This window comes from Octopus sinensis, linkage group LG6 (genome assembly GCF_006345805.1).
Source record: "Octopus sinensis linkage group LG6, ASM634580v1, whole genome shotgun sequence".
NCBI classification, from domain to species: Eukaryota; Metazoa; Mollusca; class Cephalopoda; order Octopoda; family Octopodidae; genus Octopus; species Octopus sinensis.
In genome coordinates, this window is record NC_043002.1 from 57,059,006 (window position 1) to 57,069,260 (window position 10,255).

Consider the following 10,255-nt stretch of genomic DNA (forward strand, 5'->3'; position numbering starts at 1 on the left):
GCAGAGGTACCAATCGTATCGTACAGATGAAAGGTTATTTGGTACTAGCGGGACCCGTGAATATTTCACGGAATTTATGGTAAACCTATTGGGTTATTTCTGAAAACATTATCCAAAAAATCTGAAAGCGTATCATGTGTTGTGTATGTATGGAAAGACAGTCGTTCATCTGCTACTCATTGAAAAGTGAAAGAAATTGGAATACAATGATTACTTAATGCACTTTATATATACACTTAATATACTTTATGCACAATTTTATAGACTTGATACACAGCACTCATAAAATAAATATTCACTTTTATTTTCCCATTTTTACCATAAAAAACTACTCCGTACATATGATACAACCTTTAGTTAAATTGCTTATATCTGTCACGTAAACAAGCGTGAATATTTCACGGAATTGCGCTTATGCACATGCGCTAAGTGATAGGTGAAATAAAAAGCTTCGTTCAATTGAAAAAAATCAATCACTATCCAATCACCACCACCACCACCATCATCTCTTTCTCCTCTTCACTTTCTTCCTCCTTCCTCCTCTCTCTCTCCCCTCCCTCTCTGCCTTTCTTTAGCCTCACCATCAGAATATCATCCCCTGCTAAAATTATATCTCTAACTCTCTCTATATCACTACATCCAACTAACTTTTTAACCACGTAATAAATATTACGTTCTCCCTACCTCACGTCATGAATGTTTCTCTCTCCCTCTTTTTCTTTCTCCCTCTTTCTGTCTCAGCCTTCGCCTTGTCTTCTTTTTCTCTAACTACGTGAAAGCGTTACCGACGGGATAAGTAACGGAATGACAAGCAAAATCATTATAAGATAGAAATAACGATTCTCGTTCCGCGTCGTTATATGTAAATAGTCGAAAGTAGGATGAAACAGCATAATAACAACATCGAAGAGGAAAGGAATTATATTCACCAATTATTTGCCGGCATTTGCTAGTTAAATATACATAGTACTAAGTGACGTTTTGATGGCTCGCTGGTAGTTGGTAGCTGTGTCAGCTGAGAGAGAAAGAGGAAAAAAGGGTGAGGATTGCGTTGTCCCTTTCCATTCAGTCGATGCTGTGCGCGAAGCCAACTGGTCCAGGCTGGAGGTCTGCCAACCGAAGAGGGCGAAAGAGAGATGGTGCTAGTTATATAGGGAATGGCCCGGAAGTAGGTCAAGCCTAAAACAAAGGACTGCACCTTTAGGGACCAGCAACGGTCCTAGGAGGTCAGATGTTTCGCATTAATCTCCCAGCACGGAGACAGAACACAAAGGAATCAGACAGTCGTCTGACAAGCAACAAGGGTGTAGATTGGGTTTCGAATCTCAGGTGGGGGCTAAGTGATTTCCTATACTACTCCCCCCGTAGAGGGTTTCTAAAAAAAGAATTGAACGAACTTGGAGTGCATGTGTACCAGTAATGAAAAATCGAAACAATGTGCAACATGCCGAAAAACCATGTGAATAATTTTTGGCAGAGGTGTGCCTGTAGTGTGAAAGTGGCTTGAAAGAAGTGCAGAGACTTAGTGTGTCTGGCATTGTGGTCGTGTACATTTACTGTGGGTAAGCAAGACGATAAAGGGTGAGTGACATGCTGGCGCGTTGAGATAGACAGGCAAACCTTATGTATATAGTGACCAGCCTGGGGTCTTACTGAAGGGCAAAAAAGTTGAATTGGCATACACACGAAGAAACAAGGCAGTTGAGGCACAATTGAGGTGCGTGTACGTATCTGGGTGCAGGTATGAAACATTGCAGTCATTTATGAGCAAACATGTAGCGAAGGGGGAAAAACATGCGATCGAAAGAAGTGTATGTGTGTGCATGAAAACACGTAACGGCCAGAGACAAAAAACTATAAAAATATGGAACATTTAAAAACATATGCACATGGATTAGTTGTTTTCGCGGAATTGAGTGTGCTACTTATAAACAAATAAGATGGATGCAGAACAGAAAGCGTAATAAACAGTGCAAAATTTAAAAACGAAAGTAGTACAAACTTGACTGGCATGAGTGCCCCGATTCTGAAATGATAAAAATTTATCACTGAAATGCAAGAAAAATATGTGGCAAGTAGCTTGCTTACGAACCACATGGTTCCGGGTTCTGTCCCACTGCGTGGCACCTTGGGCAAGTGTCTTCTACTATAGCCTCGGGCGGACCAAAGCCCTGTTAGTGGATTTGGTAGACGGAAACTGAAAGAAGCCCGTCGTAGATATGTATATATATGTATGTTTGTGTGTCTGTGTTTGTCCCCCCAACATCGCTTGACAACCGATGCTGATGTGTTTACGTCTCCGTTACTTAGCGGTTCGGCAAAAGAGACCGATAGAATAAGTACTAGCCTTACAAAGAATAAGACCTGGGGTCGATTTGTTCGACTAAAGGCGGTACTCCAGCATGGCCACAGTCAAATGACTGAAACAAGTAAAAGAGAGTAAAAGAGAGCATGTGAAGAAACGTTCTAGTGTCCAATAGTCTGGGTGTACGACAGTTCGAGTAGCATGCAGGTTAAATGCAGGATTCGAGCGAAAAGTTTGTGGCTGCCGAAAACGTTGTGCGTACGGGTAGTTTTTGAGTGGATTGCTGTAGAAACGTTGCGTTTGCAGGCTTCCATAGTGTCAAGGAATTCTTTGGAGTTCTTTTTCTTCGGGTATAACGAAGGGTGAAGCGAAACCAGTAATTCATTTGACGGGGTCACAAAATGTAGCGGTTAAATGTGACGACTGTTCAAGTGAAGGCTGCAATTCTTTAGCTGGAGGTCATTAAATGTAACGGTGCAGTTGTGAGTACATCGGAGTTACTAAGTGATGTAAAGGGTTACCATATGCAATGTACGGATGTAAGGTTCTCACGCCGGAGATACCAATCGTGTGGTACAGAAGAAAAATCATTATAAGATAGAAATAACGATTCTTGTTCCGCGTCGTTATATGTAAGTAGTCGAAAGTAGGATGAAACAGCATAATAACAACATCGAATAGGAAAGGAATTATATTCACCAATTATTTGCCGGCATTTGCTAGTTAAATATACATAGTACTAATTGACGTTTTGATGGCTCGCTGGTAGAACGTGTGACCTGCGCGCTCAGCTGAAAGAAAAAGAGGAAGAAAGGGTGAGGATTGCGTTGTCCCTTTCCATTCAGCCGATGCTGTGCGCGAAGCCAATTGGTCCAGGCTGGAGGTCTGCCAACCGAAGAGGGCGAAAGAGAGATGGTGTTAGTTATATAGGGAATGGCCCGGACGTAGGTCAAGCCTAAAACAAAGGACTTTAGTGACCAGCAAAGGTCATAGGAGGTCAGATGTTTCGCATTAATCCCCCAGCATGGAGACAGAACACAAAGGAATCAGACAGTCGTCTGACAAGCAACAAGTGTGTAGATTGGGTTTCGAATCTCAATTAGGCGACGCGACGCGATCTCATATGTATGTATGTATGTATGTATGTATGTATGTATGTATGTATGTATGCATGCATGCATGTATGCATGTATGCATGTATGTATGTATGTATGTATGTATGTATGTATGTATGTATGTATGTATGTATGTATAGGGTGCGGACGGTATTTGAGGACAGATCTATGGTTAAAAAAAGCGCTTATATAATAACAAAAAAAAACTATATTTTTATAAAAATAACATAAACATTAAGCTAAACAATCAGTTTAATAATTTCACTCAATAAAACCATCATAAGCATCAATAATTGCCTCCATGCGGGGTCAAAATCGTTTATAAGCTGGGATTAAGTGGTCCTTGTTCATATCAGACTTGACGCAAACTATGGCGGCTTTCAAAAAAATTTGGTGCTATGGGGGTGTTCATTGACATTTTTCTCAGCGATGCTTCATACATAGTAGTCCAGTGAATTGAGATCTGGAGAATTAGGAGGCCAAATGTTGGGGGTGATGCAAATTGTCGGCCATCCTTTTTTATTGTCATTTGAGCGTTGTGTGATGGTGCAGAATCTTGTTGAAAGACATAAGGCTTTCCACTGCATACACTGTTGATCCAAGGTTTAATAACTTTATCCAGAACCTCAATATACGCAGCAGCATGGAAAAAAGTGAAGAGGCATCACATGTCCTTCATTGCTGACAACACCCAAAACTTTAACACTTGCATGAAATTTTGTGTGTATCACTCTTGGAACCTCAGAAAGGTTTGCACATAGCTATCTGTCATTTCTTCTGTTAGTTTTCTGGTCCTGGTTAAAGTTTTTCCCATCTAAAAAAAAAAAAAAAAAAAAAGCAAATCACATCATCTTCCGATGGATTTTAAAGTTTTTCAAAAGTCTTTTGTATCTGATGAAACGGTTTTCTTTTGCTTTTTCTGATAAGAATTTATTTCTCCTCATCACGTAAGATTTGTATCTGATGTCTTCCTGCATAACATTTCTAAATGTTTTTTTCTGACACACGAAATTTGTTTTTGCAATTGACCTCATTGATTTTCCTAGATTCTCTTCACTGTTTTGCTTAACTTCCTGAATAAATTCAGGCGTGCTGCTAAAATCAGAGTGTTTGGAATGCTTTGTACGTTTTGATACAGGTAATACGCTTCCATCTTCTTTCTCTAACACACCGAATCTGGTGGACAGAAGATCTTGCAACTTTCAGAAAACGAGAATTTTTTAAATCACCAAGCTTAGCCTTCAAAGCCACAATCACAGCAGGCTTTTTCATTTCACGCGGAAGCATTGTTATTTTCATTAGTAAACATTGTTATTTACTGAAATAGAAGTTCAATAAAAGTTAGTCAAATAAAATAATGACTAAATACCGTCCGCACTCTGTATAATATGATGGACTCCCATCGAAGAGGACGTGTGAGCGTTCAGCTATTGCCGGACGAGCTGCACAAGTGATGATTTGTTTAGAGTGATCAAATGTTCGTGCTACACAGCTCACTTCCTCCACCAAATCGACGTTGTCTGAACAGCTGCACTGTGTACCACGTGACAGGTGTCAACGTGATCGCTGAGCTCAAGAACACAACGCGCCGCCCGGTCTAGGAATTGAAACCGCGATCACGCGATCGTGAGTGAAATAACCTAACCACTAGGCCATGTGTTCTCATATATATAAATATAATTTACAAGAAAAGATCCAGAGAAAAAGTTGTCAGGGTAGCCAAATGTCACATAAGCGCCTAAGAAATTAGTAACCACACTTGCATGGATGGATGATAATACCGAGGAGAAGTGAGACGTGTTTTGGGGAACATAAGAGAAATCGAAAATGGAGACAAACGTACAGAATGTTATTTAAAGCATTTATATCACCACATCACTGACATATGTTTCGATCGATACATTCAAATTAATCCGAGGTGAAGAATGATATGGGATAGTGTATCAATCTCATCAGCGAGGAGGTTATAAACAACAGTGCTCATTAATAAGCCATTTTTACAGATGTAAGAAACTATAATATATAATATATGAAAAACAAAAGGTGGATAGGGAATGCTAATAATTTAAAAATACCGTTAAGAAATTTGACGTCATAGGATGAGAGAAGAAGAGAAGGAAGAGAGAAAGAGAATTAAAAGAGTTACGGATGGATAAACAAATAGAAGGTGAATGACAAATGGATAGAAATGATAAAGGAAAGATTGGGGTGTATGGGATGAAAAGAATAAAGTGAAGGTTGCAGATATTATTAGGTAAGGGGGCACATATTATTTGAAATAGCTGAAAGTGTGGTTTTTCCAATTTAAACACCTGTAAATTCGCTCTTTATATGTGTTGACCAGTGTATGTTTGGAAAAAAGGATAAACAATTGTTCGTCCGCACAAAGAGTGCGAAAAGATTTCCCTTTATCATCAGGGAACGATCTTGACAAAATTTTCCAGTCGAAAGAAAATTGTTTACTACAGTCTTTGAGATGCCAAATTAGTTTAGTAAGACCTGTAGTATTACGTTTATTAATATATTTAAATGTAGAAAGATGATTGGCGATACGTTTTTTAATTTCGGTGGAGGAAAAACCAACATAAAAATATTCTTTAGTTCCTGAAAAAACTTTACATTGATAAACAACATTTTAAATTTTGCAATTTCCGCTGAGAACGCAAGTTTTATTCGGAACACAGTTACAAGTAATATTACTATTGATATTATTATTTAAGAAGTGACTATCATTATTACTATTATTGTTATGACAGTTATTAAGAGAAACCCTTTTACCGTTAAGAGTATAGTTGTTATACGAGAAGATAATTTATAGGAGATTTTTAGCCATTAGAAAGACCAATTCTGATACGATGTGCGTTGAGAATAGAGTGGTACCTGGAATTTTTGGGGAAGTTCTTTTATGTATCAATCGAAAAATATGTCGGTGATATGGTGGTATAAAGGATTTAAATAACTTCTTGTGCGTTTGTTTCCATTTTCCATTTTTATTTTATATATATATATATATATATATATATATATATATATATATACGAGCAAAACACCCCCCGGCCAATGGACGGTGCTGAGTTGTCAAACATTTAAACTAAATTTTCTCAAAACAACTTGTCCGACCGTCCCATAGGCCTCCCCTTTGAGAAACACTGATTTAACCTAAATTTGAGACACCAGCAAAAGAAGAAATAAAGATAGACTTTTGCCCCTCCCCCCTTAACAATGGACGCTAACGCCAGTTTTTGGTCTCTTAAATATACTGCATTTTGTGGCATTATTTAAAGCCAGTCGGCTTTTTTTGCGCAAATTGCACGTGCATTTTCCTCGCGTACGCGTAGTATCGCTCGCAAGAGCTGATGTACTTGCGCGTACAAATGCACGTTTCCACGGCATTATCGATCACATTTTCACCTGGAATCGATTTTTGTAACTTTTTCAAGACTTATACCCGCCCAGATACTATCGGTATCTGCATATCAAATTTGAGCACAATTGGATTGAGGATGCCCGAGATCCTAGAAGACACATACACAGACAGACAGAACGATTTTATATAATATATATATATGTGTGTGTGTGTGTGTGTGTGTATATAATATATATATATGTTCGTGTGCGTGTACTTGTGAACGTATGCAAGCATATGTATGTATGTATGTATGTATGTATGTATGTATGTATGTATGTATGTATGTGTGTATGTATGTATTTATGTATGTATGTATCTATCTATCTATCTGTGTGTGTATGTATGTGTGTGTGAGTATGTGTGTGTAGGAATGGGTAGATGTCTGTTTATATTTATAATTGTAAATCCATTTGTATGTCTACAGGTGTGTCTAAAATTGTATTCATGTACAGATTAATCAGGCCTGTCTGTCGATGTAAAATAAATAAATAAACAAATCCAATAACCACCTGGCTTCAACCAAAAACTTACGCATAACTTAATTTGGACAACACTTTTCTCTACAACAGGTAAATTAACGCCAATGCGGTGAATTTGACTTGGGGGGGGGGGAGAAAAAACATAACAAAAAAGACACAAGGTAGGACTGATTGTGTGGTTAAGAAACTCGTTTTGCAACCGCATGGTTTCGGGCTCAGATCCACTGCACGGCACCTTGGGCAAATGTCTTTTACTATAGCCCCAAGTCAACTAATATCTTGTGAGTGAGTTCGGTAGAGGAAAATTATGTGGAAGACCGACGAATATACACACACACATGGTTCAAATAACAAAACAGATGAAGCTGATAACAGAAAACAAAAGACAAAGTCAGGTTGAGGGAACTACAAGAAAGCGTATTAGTTTGATGCTCAGGAAGAATGGAAAAGTCTTTGACGTTTCGAGCAAACGCTCTTTGTCAGAAAACAATAAGAAAAAAATGGAGCGAGAAAGAAAAATACGAAGAGAGAAAAATGTGTCGGGATTAACGGTTTAGCATAATGAACTGACCAGAAGAAAAAGGCTGAGTGAAGGGGAGATAACGGTGACTTGACTGAGTTGGGGTGCGCAAGCGCGTGTATGTATGTGTGAATGGTGTGTGTAAGTGTATATGTGTGAATGGGGGCGAGCGCGTGTGAGTCTGTGTGTGTATGTGTATAAGTAAACCAGTGCGATTTGTGTATTTATGTGTGTGTATGTGTGAGAGTGTGAGAGGCTGTGTATAGCACGTGTGTGAGGCTATCAGGTGTGTGTGTATGTGTATGTGTGTGTGAGGGTGTGTGTGAAAACGCCTGTGTGTAGCAGTTATTGAGTGCTTGTTCGACCAAAAATTCTGCAAGACGGTGCCTCACAGCTGGCCTACACCGCGCGAAGGTTTAATACAGTTGTGGGCAAACAGCGGCCCGAGGACATTTCTGACGAAAACTTGGATCTTTTTCTTTGTAGTGCCGCCCTCCTGGTGACGAGCCATGTCTCATGCGGCCTGCTTCTCGATAAAAGTTATCCATGCCTAGTTTAATCCTGGGAATGTTTGGTACGATAAATGCTGAATAAGTTAAACTGGTTTCACCGCCGCAGATTATGTCAGATCGCTGATTCTTTTATTATTAAAAGACATAAACAGTCTGATCGGCAGTGACTGGTAGGGGTCTCTGTTTCAACTAAACACACACACACACACACACCATTGCTGTGGTTCACTCTCAACCACACCTTTGTCGCCTCCGACGCCGACGCCGCCACCACCACAACTACCAAAGTGGTCTGTCTTCTATTCGTGTCGAGAATTGTAATTAATAATTTATTCTCTAATACTCTTTGTCTTCAAATTTACTATTATTCTTTACTCTCTCCCTCTCACTCACTCACTCACTCACTCACTCTCACTCACTCACTCACTCACTCACTCTCTCTCTCACTAACTCACTCTCTCTCACTCTCTCACTCTCTCACTCACTCACTCTCTCACTCACTCACTCTCTCTCACTCTCTCACTCACTCACTCACTCTCTCACTCACCCACTCTCTCTCACTCACTCTCACTCACACACTCACTCACTCTCTCTCTCTCTCTCACTCACTCACTCTGTCTATCTATCTATCTATCTATCTATCTATCTATCTATCTATCTATCTATCTATCCATCCATCCATCTATCTATCTATCTATCTATCTATCTATCTATCTATCTATCTATCTATCTATCTATCTATCTATCTATCTATCTATCTCCCTGGCTAGCTAGCTATCTGTCTATCTATTTGTCTGTCTGACTGTCTGTCTCTCCATCCATCCATCCACTCGTCCATCCGACTGTCTGTCTGTCCGCTTCTCTGCCTGCCTGCCTGCCTGCCTGCCATCCTGCCATCCTTCCTTCCTTTCTGTTTGTGTGTCTGTCTGCCTGTCTGTCTATCCATTGATCCATCCATCCATCCATCCATCCATCCACTCGTCCGTCCGTCTGTCCGTTCGTCCTTCTTTCTATCCGTTCGTCCATCTGTCCGTCCGTCCTTCTGTCTGTCTGTCTGTCTGTCTGTCTGTCCATCTATCCATCCATCTATCCACTCGTCCGTCCGTCTATCTGTCTATCTGTCTATCTGTCTATCTGTCTGTTTGCCTGCCAGCCTGCCTGCCTGTCTGTCTACCTGCCTGTCTGTCTATCCATCCGTCCACCCATCCATCCATCCGTCCACTCGTCCGTCCGTCTGTCCGTCTGTCTGTCTGTCTGTCTGTCTGTCTGTCTGTCTGTTTGTCTGTCTATCTATCTGTCTGTCTGCCTTTCTGTCTGTCTGCCTGCCTGCCAGCCTGCATGTCTGTCTGTCTACCTGCCTGTCTGTCTATCCATCCATCCATCCATCCATCCATCCATGTGTCCACTCGTCCGTCCGTCTGTCTGTCTTTGCATGTATATATATCAGTTTCTGCTTTCTCCTCTTACGTGTCATTCATTTTCACGCACTAAAGATAGATTTCTTTATTGACCACGCAGGGCTGAACACAGAAGGGACAAAATACAAAGTAGAGCTTTTCTTTTTGGGAAGAAGAGAAGGAAAAAAATGGGTCAGATTCCAATCAAAAGGGATCGTGAGGGAAAAAAAGGGTGGGGATGATCAATAGGGGTCGTGTATCACAGAAATGTCAATGTAAAAAGGGAAAACAGATTAGGTTTGTCCGTGGATAGAAAAGCCTGCGGAAAAGACCACGGGAACCTTGGGCGATAGTGTCATGCAAAAAGAAAACATTACAGTAAGTGACTCCCTTTTCTTCTTTCGTTTTTCCTTTTGGTTCATAGGATTATGCTCAAGGTGGCTTCGTCATTCATCCGTGCTATCCTTGCTACATTCACCCATCTTTTTTTAAGCATTCACCAGACAAAACTTCCCTCT

The 10,255-nt window shown here is 40.2% G+C and overlaps 1 long non-coding RNA gene across 1 annotated transcript in view; it reads left to right on the forward strand.

The window, feature by feature from the left end:
- The first annotated feature begins 546 nt into the window (after positions 1-546).
- The window catches only part of LOC118763933, a 21,445-nt gene continuing 11,736 nt past the window's right edge, over positions 547-10,255 (forward strand). Inside the window, exon 1 of the long non-coding RNA XR_004999703.1 lies at positions 547-689. This is a non-coding gene — a long non-coding RNA (uncharacterized LOC118763933). The remainder of the gene's footprint in view (positions 690-10,255) is intronic.